Consider the following 12,118-nt stretch of genomic DNA (forward strand, 5'->3'; position numbering starts at 1 on the left):
CTACTTTGGCAGAGGTAGAAAAATTAGAAATATTTACATGTGGGGGGATCCCTGGGTGGCTCAACGGTTTAGTACCTGCCTTCAGCCCAGGACATGATCCTGGAGTCCTGGGATCGAGTCCCACGTCGGGCTCCCTGCATGGAGCCTGCTTCTCCCTCTGCCTGTGTCTCTGCCTCTTTCTCTCTCTCTCTCTGTGTTTCTCATGAACAAATAAATAAAAATTAAAAAAAAAAAGAAATATTTACATGCGGAAGAAATAGACCTCTGTTGGCCCAATGGAATAGAACTCATCTTTCACCCGGAAGAGAGCAAGAATCTTTGAAAATCATGGAGATACATACATGATCAAAAATATGCTGTCAGGAATTGGAACTAATGGATTTTGGAACTTGTTATTGGCAGGTCAGTAAGCGGTAAACTTATAAGCGGTAGAACTTATTCTCAGGGAATTTTGATCACTGTCGATGGTTACACTGCAAATCTCATTTCTGATTTCAAAGAGATCATCTTTTTCAAGTCTTCTTCCAAAAAAAACAATTTCTTTGACATTTAAAAAAATTACTTTTCTCTAAAGTTCAAACTGATGCTGTAGACACTAAAGGTCATGAACAAGAAATACTTGAGCACTGGGAGTCTGCTTCTGCACTTTGATGGGAAATTAGTATTAAAAACTGTAGTAGCAGATATTTCTGCTCTGTGGTTCCTATTCCTATGCAGAAAAGGATTTATTTGTGGAGAACAGGACTTCACTGGAGAAGGACTTACAAGGTCAAGTCTTAAATGCTTAGTTGACTCCTTAAGGACTCTGTGATATCAAACTATTTACTACCTCCGAGACTTTATTTCCTCATCGATGAAATAAGATTAGAAATCTCTGCTTCCTCCTATAAATATTATGAGCTTTAAATTAGATGAAGATAGTGATAACACCATTTGACATTTATTAAGTACATATTATGTGCCAGTCACTGTGTTAAGCAGGGTGTTGAAGCTATGACAGACACTGTGCTAAACTTAGTAGCTTAAAACAACAACCATTTTATTTACTCATGATTCTGTGAGTCACCAATTTGGGCTGGACTCAGCTGAATGGTTTTTCTGCTTTTCTTGCCTGTGGTTATGCATGTGGTTGCGAATTATCTGGCAGCTCTGATAGCCCAACTTGTCCCCTCTCATAGGTCTGGCGATTGGTGGTAGGGGTAGCTCTTAATTGGTTGGTGTAAGGGGCCTCCACTGGGACAGCTTGTCTCTCCTTTCCTGACCTCTTACACTCCAGTAGGCTAGGCCAGGCTTCTTCACATGGGGGTTCAGGGCAGAATTTCAAGAGGTAAGAGCAGAAGCTGCAAAGCTCATTGAATTCTAGGCTTAGAAATTCTGCATATCACTTCCATGACATTCTATTGATCAAAGCAAATTACAGGTACAACCCAGATCCAAGGGTAAGGTGATGAACTGTACACTTTTATGGCGGGAGAGGAAAAATCGCAGTGCAAATGGGCAGGCATACAAGGATAGGAGGAGTTATATCAGTCATCTCTGTGAACCATCTACTGTGCCTGTCAGCATACAGCCTCACCAACGTGCACGACAATATTGTTTTCCTCATTGGACAGATGAGGAAATAGGCACAACGAGGTCAGATAACTTGCTCAAAGTCACATAGTCCGTAAGTGCCTAGGCTGGGATACAAACCCAGGCAGCCTGACTGTGGAGGCTGTGCTCTTTTAAGTTCTTCAAATGGAAATCACACTATGACAGAGATTACTTGTGTTTTCCGATGTCCAGTTCTTTCCTGGTGGGGTACATGGTAGGCTACACTTCCCATCCCTTATTGTTTAAGCGGGGTCGTGTGACTGGTTCTGGGCCAGTGGAAGCATTTACTAGCAGGTGTAAATTCTTCATTCTCCTTTATCCCTTACCTCTATGACCCTAGAGATCAAGGGTTGAAGTGGTGGAGCTGTAAGATAGACATGGATCCAATTGCCGAGTTACGATTCAGAAGGAAACCGCCAGATCTCCAGCAAGAAAGAAACTTGCACGTGTCAAGCCACTGAGATTTTGAGATGTATCGCTGTAGTGAAGCCAGTTCTCTCCTGATTAATGCAGCCCTCACTGTATGTTTCTACTTGTAAAGTGAAGCCAGGGTCTTATCAGAATTTTAATCCAATGGGAAAGAATAAAGAAAAATTTATAGATCATTCCAAATTCTGCTACCCAGGGTCAACAATTCTCAATCTCCTGGTGGGTATCATGACAGATAATTCTCTGTCTGTAAGAATATACACACAATTTTTTATAAAGACTTTATTTATTTATTCATGAGAGACAGAGAGAGAGAGACAGAGGCACAGGCAGAGGGAGAGGCAGGCTCCCTGCAGGGAGCCCGGTGTGGGACTAGATCCCAGGACTCTGGGATCACGACCCGAGCAGAAGGCAGGTGTCCCGAATATATACACAATTTATATAAATAAGTTCTTTTTGTCAGAAAACAATATAATTTCAAAATTGTCCTTGGTCGAGTAATAGAGGTCTATGTAGGAAGCTCTTTGAAATATATACCATACAACAGGAAGGTCTTTGTGAACACATAGTCTAAGGGTTAAGAGTGTGGGTTCTACATCGTGAGTGCTGGAGTCCAAATTCTCACCCCATCACTGATTTTGAGAAAGTCACTTAATCTTTCTGTGCCTCAATTTCTTCAACTGTTAAAGGGTACAGGTAATAATACTACATACTATACAGTGATTTATACCTTCCACCTCAGTGTACAAAGAAAACGTAGCTTCTTTACTACCTGTAAGAGATCTTTCTCATAACCCACTGCTAGATAGCAGAGGGCTGCTTTTGGGGGTGAGAGAAACCATGTTACCTTCTCTGGGTTTTAAAAGATTTCCAAGGAAATGTTTAGCCAGTCAGAAATCTGTCTCCATAATGGAGCTATCGCCCCCTTCCCTTATCATATTTTCCCCAAAGATGGCATAAAGAAAAACTTTCTTCCTTCTGTGCTTCTCTTTTCCTCTCACAGCACTGCCTCACTTTCAACACTTCTGACAGAGCTCTGGGGGAGTTTCCCTTGACCAAGCAGTTCCCTGCAACACCACCCGGAGGTCCTGTAATGTAAACAGATTCGGACACTATCCACCTGGAGGTAGATCTTAAGGGCTCAACCCCACAACTGTCCCGACTCAATTTCACATGCTGCTTGCAAGCTCGGGTTGTCACCTATACTTCTGATCCATCAGCTATAAACCAGAAGTTCTTGCAGCCCCCTCCTTGGGTTCAATTAATTTGCTAGAGTGGCTCATAGAACTCAGGAAAACAGTTTACTTAGTGTTTCCCACTTTATTATAAAAGGGTATGATAAAGGGTGCAGATGGACATCCAGGTGAAGGAGACGTATGTGTAGGACAAAGTATGTGGGGAGGATCATGGAGTCTCGGTCCCTCTCTGGACAGCCACTCTGCCAGTACCTCCATGTGCTTATCGAAGCTCTCCAAAACCCATGCTTTGGGGATTTTTATGGAGATTTCCTCAGGTAGGTGTGATTGATCATAAAGTCCATTTTCATTCCTTCTGTCCTCTCTGGGGAAAGGGAGTTGGGACTGAAAATTCTAAGCTTCTTATCATGGCTTGATCTTTCTGGTGACCAGCTACCCGTTCAAGAGCCCATAAAGAGTCACCTCATTAGAACAAAAGACATTGCTATCACCCAGAAAACTCCAAGGGATTTAGGAGCCCTGTGTTAGGTATAAGGTCAAAGACCAAACATTAGAGCAAAAGATACTCCTAGGAAATTACACTTAGGAGATTAAAAGGATTTTAGGAGCTCTGTGCCAGGAATTGAGGGCAGAGGCCAATATATATATATTTTTCTATTATCTCATAGATGGTTTCTCTGTGTACAGAAAAAGCTTATGAGGTCTCCTGGTGACAGAGGAAGTTTTCACGTTATCTTTTTTCACTATACTTGGGATGGGATGGGTGGTTTAGTCTGAACTGACATCCATTACAGAGAGGCTAATTCCATTTGATCTTCTGGTGAATAGTGGTACCTACTGCTGTCTGTTGGTGACTTGACACTGCCTCCAATTATTGGAAGTCTGGAGGCCTTCTTGCAGGCCTCCTTTTACCAACTCCAGGCCTTTGTAAGTCTAGTGGTTCTCACAGCCTTTCCTCAGACTCTCACCAGGACACAGAGGATCTTTCTGGACTCTTTGCACACCATGCACAGACTGTAGGGGCAAAAGGCACGGTCTTTTCTTCTACTTTTCCTCAGCTCATCCACCCTAACACCTTGCCAGAGGTTGGCAGGATCCTTTGCATGGAGTTCTCATTCCAAGATTCTAAATGGGGAGTAGGTAAAAAACTCCTTTGATTTTGCTTCCCAGGCCAGTCAGTTCACATGTCAAATAGCTTACTTCCCCTCCCCACTCTTACCCACGATTTTTAGGTACTGATCAGGACAGCCTTTCTCCTTCAGCTTCTTGTCTACAGGGACAGCATGTATGCCACTAAACCTCTTTGCTCAACTTGAAGGACAGAGAGGCAAAATCTTTACATGATAAAGACATTTACATGGCTTTTTTAAAAAAATGTTTTTAAAAGATTTTATTTATTTATTCATGAGAGACACAGAGAGAGAGAGAGGCAGAGACACAGGCAGAGGGAGAAGCAGGCCCCATGCAGGGAGCCTGACATGGGACTTGATCCTGGGTCTCCAGGATCACGCTCTGGGCTGAAGGCAGTGCTAAACCGCTGCCCTGGCCTTTTCTTTTTCTTTTTCTTTTTTTTTTTAAGATTTTATTTATTTATTCATGACCGAGAGGGAGAGGCAGAGACATAGGCAGAGGGAGAAGCAGGCGCCACATGAAGAGCCCAATGTGGTACTCAATCCTGAGACTCCAGGATCACGCCCTGAGCCAAAGGCAGACACTCAACTGCTGAGCCACCCAGGAGTCCCCTTTACATGGCTCTGGATATGCAGTCATAAGTCAGTTAGGAACTAGAGTTAACTATTAATAGAAATGCATTAATAATCTCAAATATTGTATCATCACATCATCGTCATATAAGAGGTGCTTATTTCTCCTTCAGTGCCCTTGCACTCTTCTCATGGATTTACACTGCCCACCAAATTTTGTAATTTGTATAGTGGTTTTGCCTGTTAGGAGATCAGAAGGCAGTCCACCTGCTGTTTGCCTAGAATGCAGGAAATGAGCATCATACCATATGGGCTCTTTAACACCCACCCACATGGCCTAAGACACAAGCAGCAGTTCCTCTGGCAACTATAAGCCAGGCACCGCTGGGGTAACTGCTGTGCTTGGGCATCACATATTTTTAAAGTCTTCTTAATTACATTTTAATCCCACAGATATAAATTGATTTTTGGTCTTTTTCTTGTCCACAAGCCAACTCAGGTTCTATAATAGCCTACAAATGACCAAGAAATGTTTATGTCAGTTGCAGCTGCATAATCAACTCTCTTGACCAGCAGTGCTAACCTCATACAGAAGTCAACCTGTCTAGGTGAGGTCAGGAGCTGTCACTAGGACCTTTCCCACTAAGAGCTACAGCCCCAAATATCATACTTTGGCATTTATTTCTTTGAATGAAGACGTGGTTTTTGTACCTTTATACCAATGGATTTGCCAGACTATATAAGAACCTGAGGCTTCAGGATAAATCTTACTTTTAACAAGCCCTCCAAGTAATTAATGGGATTAAATAGAACTGCAGTTCCTTCTTGGTGACTGCATATTATTTCAAACAAAAACTAAACCTGTTATTCATTTGTTTTCTCTTTAAGGTTAAATTATCCCACGTGATTCCAATTAAGGAGACCTCATGTGTATCTCTTTAAACTGTAGCCAGAAAGATCCAACAAGAATTTATGGCATCTTTGAGTTCTTTTCTATGACTTCATTTTATCTGAATTTTGCCAAAATAAAAAAATTAGGACAGAGTTGGGACAGAGTTACAGAACTGCAACATGACTCTTGGTTTTCATTTAAGACAAGAAGACCATCTGGTCAACAATGTATGCCTGCCCTCACTCATTAATTAAGCACACAGGTGGGAGTGTGTGTGAGTCAAAGCCTGGAAGTTGCCCTCCTCCTCACCCTCTTAGCCTGGTGAGATGTATGCAGTTGGTGTGATCCCATGGCTGGGCTTCCTGAACCTTCTCCCAGAGACTTGCAGGAAGCAGCCTTCAGGTACAAGTTCCCAGATGGGGTTTATCTAATTTCTTTTGAAATGGTGAGGACTGCCCTGAAAATTAGAGTTAGATTACTTCTAACCTCAGGAGAATTGATTCCACGTTGAGTTGGTAGTGAATGGATAGAGACTTTCAGTGGAGAGAGTGAATGGCAGCAGTCTACACAAGTGCCTCGTGAATGCTGACTATCCTCTCCTACTCCTAAGTTTTTCTCTCTCAGTTTAAAGTCAAATACTCTTTCTCCCAAATGCTCTTTGTTCAGTGGGTTGTTTTGGTTAACGCGCTATGAGAGATTAACATGATGATAAAAAAATGTCAAGCTAGTTCCATAACCATATATCATTTTGGGCTGCTAGGAGTGCCTATTGCCTGCAGTTTCTTTAAAGTAGGGTTTTCTAGTCTCACTGAGCTAAGTCTTGGGGTCATCAGAAAAGGGGACTGCATATGTGTGACTATGTACTGTGTATACATGTGAGATGGGGGCTTTGCAGCAGCTGTAGACTGGTAGAGGCTAGAGGAAGAAGGAAGGACTAGCATAGATCTTGGAAATGATAGATGCTGTAAAGTGCAAAAAGCCATCTCATTTAGGATCCTCCCACCACCTCAACTTTGTCATCCTCCATTTCAGTTCCTTATGTGATCTTTGGGGACTTAACCTAATTTTCTGTTACATAAATTATATTTATTAGTTTAATTAATTATCAGGATATATTTATTTGTCTGCCCTCTCTTGTTCCAGCTCTGAAAATGTATGTTCCCAATTCATCACTGAATTTCTAATGCTCAATAGGTACTCAGCAAAAATTTGTTGAATGAATGAAGGGTTGAATGTACCAAGCACCTTACATATATTACCTTCTATACTCTTGTAGAATAATTCTAAAATAATTTGAGTCAGAAATTGTGTCTTTTAACTTGCTTTTTTTTTTTCTGTGACATATACTTAACAACAAAAGCCTATGGGTGAACTGTATAAATCCAAGAGTTTAGAGTATGGCATTTGGGATATAATCATTATATAACTAGCTATGTGCTTTTACGATGACTACATACATTTCTTTGATAAACAAGCAAGGAGTTGGAAACAGTCCGTCAAGTTTGCATGCAATCTGTGTCAGGACTGCTAGTCTCTGGAGCCTGACCACAGCTGTTTAAATGTTCAGTCATTTTGGTCTTCATTGTTCCAAGTCTAGCCCAGAGCTGCTCCTCATTCTTGGCAGAATTCCAGAATTAAAGATGGTTCCAGAGTCTTTAGCAAGGGCTCCATAGCCCACCTCAGCCTGTCACAGCTTCCTTCCTAAGGAAGGCACCCTGGAGATTTGCAGCTTGGATACCTGTCTCCAAGAAAGACTCAGACCTTGGAACAGGGAAGGTAGATGCATCATGTGTCGGAAAAGCATGGAAGGTTTTTGAATGGTATTGGTTCATAAATATTTGCTTCTCTTCTTTGTGACTCTGTAAAACCTCTTAAATCTCTAGGTTTTGCCTTCTCTTGACTCCTATCTTCTGTTCCTTCCAGGTTTGTCTTTCACAAGGTATACCCATTTTTTGGTGGAGTATAAAAAGGCAGATTTGCATCTTTGTTTTAATGCTCTGTGAAACCAGAGTCCTTGCTGGTAGAAGAGCATGCCCATATAAGATTACATTCTTCTCTGTAAGCTGCAGTGTCTAAAATAGGGAAAAGAATTATAAATAGTATATGTTAATAATGCTAACTTTCAAAAGATTTAGAAATAGGAAAATTGCATACTTGCAAGCTTTCATTTTTGTCTCCTTTCTTAAGTCTTAATTATTCTTTCGGAAATTCAGGTTTCAATTTATATGATGTCCCCTAAGGTAACATGTAATGCATATTATACAAGAAAAAGAAAAATAAGAAGATAATACTGAAGATGGGATCTCTTGTATAATAAGTGAAACATTCATACACATACACCCACACTTGGCTAGTGGAGTGACTTGAAATCATTCTTTTGAAAATGGATTTTACATAATACAGAGCAAGAGCTATTCATAGATTTTTGACCAATAATCCTATTTTATTGGGAAAAAATTAAAGTGTCTAGTGACTAGATAATATAAGTTATGAATATCATGTAAATTCTATGTCTATTGGAAGAGATAGAATTTTCACATCATATTTCTGTTTATAGTTACATTATATTACATATATAGCTATTAAATTATATTTATGAAGATCAGCCATGGAGAAAAGCATTTACTTTTTAATAGAAGTGAAAAGGCAAACAGACTTTTACATTACTGGGATTTCACATGTGGAAACATGGAAATACAGCAGATGCAGCTTTTCTTCCTCAGCAGGGCAGTGGCCAGAGGAGCTGTGGCACTGGTCTCTCTGAGCCATCCAGCTCCATCCTTGTCACTGCAGGGACACCCGCTCTAGCTGCTGCCATGACTGAGCCTCTCAAGATAAGACTTTCATCATGTAGAAGCTGACCAGAGATGAGACTAATTAGGGCATCCACCGTATGCTCCTCGGGTCATTCCCACTTTGTTAGTGACGTGTTCATCTCCTCAGATGGCCAGTTTGCCCTCTCAGACTCCTGTGATGGAACCTTTTGGTTTTGGGATCTCACAACTGGTATGTAGATCTGTAGGCCATACCAAGGATGTGTTGAGTGGGGACTTCTCCTCTGACAACCCTACAAATTGTCTCTGGCTCCATCACCAAGTAGTAGAATGTACTGTCCAGCATAAAAGCCATTCTGAGTGGGTGTCTTGTGTCTGCTTCTCATCCAGTAGCAGCAATCCCATCATTATCTCCTGTGGGTGGGACAAACTGGTCAAAGTATGGAACCAGCCAAACTGCAAGTGGAAGACCAATCACATTGGTCACACAGACTACCTGAACACTGTGACTGTCTGTTCAGATGGATCTCTCTGTGCTTCTGGAGGCAAGGATGGCCAGGCCATGCTGTGGGACCTCAACAAAGGCAAGTGGCTTTCTACTCCAGATGGTGCGGACATCATCAGTGCCCTGTACTTCAGTCCGGATACCGGCTCTATGCTGCCACAGGCCCCAGCACCAAGGTCTGGACTTAGAAGTCAAGACAACTGTAGATTAACTGAAGCAGAAAGTTATCAGTACCAGCAGCAGCGTGGAGCCATCCTGGTATACCTCCCTAGCCCGGTCTGCTGATGGCCAGACTGTTTGCCTGCTACACGGACAACCTGGTATGCACGTGGCCGGTGACCATCAGCACCCACTAGAAATCTATGGCAGAGCTTTAGAAATAAAAAAAAAATTGGTTTTCTAACCTTTAAAATAAAATAAAAAAAGAAATACATTACATGCAAACTGGAAGGAAATACTTATTTTAGAAAAGTAGAATTAAATATAGTCTCTCTCCCTCTCTCTCTTTTTCTCTTTTTTTAGTTTTTTTTTCCCCTTGTAGTAAAATGTAAAAAAAAAAAATCTAAAAACATCTGAGAAGGTCATGTAATTTCTGGGAAATGACTACACAAACTACAATGAAATAAAATTAGCTAAAACCTGAAATGAAATAAACGCCCATTGGTTATGCATAGTATTCCACTGTTCAACTTCACTTATTCTATAGTGTAAATATTTGCACCCCAGCTTTGGTGACTCTCACAGTGTATCTCCACTCTTTTCAAAATCTGTTGAGAGGAAAAAAAACAAAAAATAAAAAACTGTCAAGAGATATTTGGAATTCTAGTTAGTACTCTTCAAGGTGTATCCAGCACCTTGAGGAAATGAAGAAAATGAGGGCCCAGATCATTCTTTTTTTTTATTTAAGAATTTATTTATTTATTAATGGGAGACAGAGAGAGAGAGAGAGAGAGAGGCAGAGACAAAGGCAGAGGGAGAAACAGGCTCCATGCAGGGAGCCCCACGCGGGACTCGATCCCGGGACTCCAGGATCACACCCTGGGCCGAAGGCAGGCGCTAATTCACTGAGCCACCCAGGACTGCCCCCAGGTGACATTCTTAGGAAGAGATGCTGCACCTCACTGTATAGCATTTCCCCCTCATAGGCAGGCTCCTGGGAGAGAAGGTGACCTGGGGCACTAGCCAGTATTGCTTCTGCTGCTGCCCTTAGGACACTAGGCCCTGAGGCAGAGAGGTCACTTCTCTGGGAAACCAGGCAAGCACCTGCTGAGTGGTTAGGCAGGAGACCAGCCAGGAAGTAAAACAGTGGGTCTGAAAATGAAGCTGTTCTAGGACTTCTGTTTATAAGGGACAAGAAACACGATTCAGAGTATGAAGACTATGTTGGCTTTTGTAACTAGGAAGTGCATCATTTCTAGGAGTTTAGTGACTTCAGCAGGATTTTTAACCCATCTTTCTCTTTCTCTGTGTCTGTTTCCTTAATGTGTTTTTCAGATCAGCTTCTTTTTGGCTCAGTGTTGGCCTCTCTGACTTCAGTTGGCCTTCCTCCAGGGGGTGGGCTTTGCTGCAGACTGTCTCAGGTCTATGTCATCCATTTTAGAGACCCTCAAAAATAAGAGCTTCAGGGGGCTCCTTTCCTGTTGTATGTACAAACGGTAGTTGGGTTTTCTGTATGTGGTGGCTGTGACATATGCTTACCAGGGCATGTCCCTTGCTCAGGATGCTGAGCCTATGGTGCTGACTACCTACTATTGTAGGTGATGTCAGGGCAGTCTTCCTATCTCATTAAAAATACTGACTTAATCTTATTTATTTATTTATTTATTTATTTATTTATTTATTTATTTAAATACTGACTTTAAAAAAAAAAACCTGCCATTGGAACACCTGGGTAGCTCAGCGGTTGAGCCTTTGGCTCAGGGCATGAACCTAGTCTGGGGATGGAGTCCCACATCAGGCTTCCTGCGAGGAGCCTGCTTCTCCCTCTGTCTATCTCTCTGACACTCTCTCTCTGTGTCTCTCATAAATAAATAAAAAACAAATAAATAAATAAGTTCTTAAAAAAAAACCAACAAGCCCCCCGGACATTAAAAATCTCTCATATCATTAGTGAAAAATTGGCCCAGAAATACTAGAGTACTGCAAAAACTCCCATTAAAAGCAGTTGTCTTTTTTAAAAAGAACTGTTTGCTAACCATGGCTCTCTATAAATATAGAATTTCAGGCAGTAAAACAAAGTTAAATGAATAAATTTACAATATGGGTGGGAAAACAAGCTATTCTTGTCTCAAATTTTCCCTCTTATTTTGAGCCCCCTTGATTTTTTTTTAAGATTTTATTTATTTATTCATGACAGACACACAGAGAGAGAGAGAGGCAGAGACATAGGCAGAGGGAGAAGCAGGCTCCTCCATGCAGGGAGCCCGATGTGGAACTCGATCCCAGGACCCTGGGATCACACCCTGGGCTGAAGGTGGCGCTAAACTGCTGAGCCACCGGGGCTGCCCGAGCCCCCTTGATTTTATAAAATCTTCATTTTTCCCCCCTTTCATGCACCCATTTGTTCCCATGATAACAGCAGCTTCCTGGGTTGGGGCTGAGGCAGGGCAGCAATGCGTATCTGGGTTGTTTGTAAGTCAAGCGTTTCTAAGGTGGGAACTGTCTGTACTGCATTAGTCATTCGGATCTCAGTTTTTAAGTAGGTCCATTGTCTTTTCTCTAATGAGGAAGTACTTGTTCTCTTAACATTCTGGCAAGGTTGTTTGCTTATTTTCTTCCATGTCCAAGTCATACTGAGGAATATGTCTATCTTCTGATCCTCCCTCAGTGTCAGTAGCAGAAGGAGACCTTGTGGATAGAAAGGAGGAACAGGTGGCAGTGACAAGAGCAGAAAAGAACCAGACAACAAGCTAAAGTCTGATAAGAATGTTAATAATTCTGAAGTGTTTCAATGATAGGGAGTACAGTCTCGTGACAATGAGCATTATCCACCCCTTGATCAGGTTCTGGAGGAAAGAATGATGAGT

General features: G+C 41.7%; 1 pseudogene; it reads left to right on the forward strand.

Moving 5' to 3' along the window:
• Positions 1–8,491: 8,491 nt before the first annotated feature.
• On the forward strand, positions 8,492–9,448 carry LOC100685451 (annotated as a pseudogene).
• The last annotated feature ends 2,670 nt before the right edge of the window (positions 9,449–12,118 follow it).

Source organism: Canis lupus, chromosome 4 (assembly GCF_011100685.1).
Source record: "Canis lupus familiaris isolate Mischka breed German Shepherd chromosome 4, alternate assembly UU_Cfam_GSD_1.0, whole genome shotgun sequence".
Taxonomy (NCBI): Eukaryota; Metazoa; Chordata; class Mammalia; order Carnivora; family Canidae; genus Canis; species Canis lupus.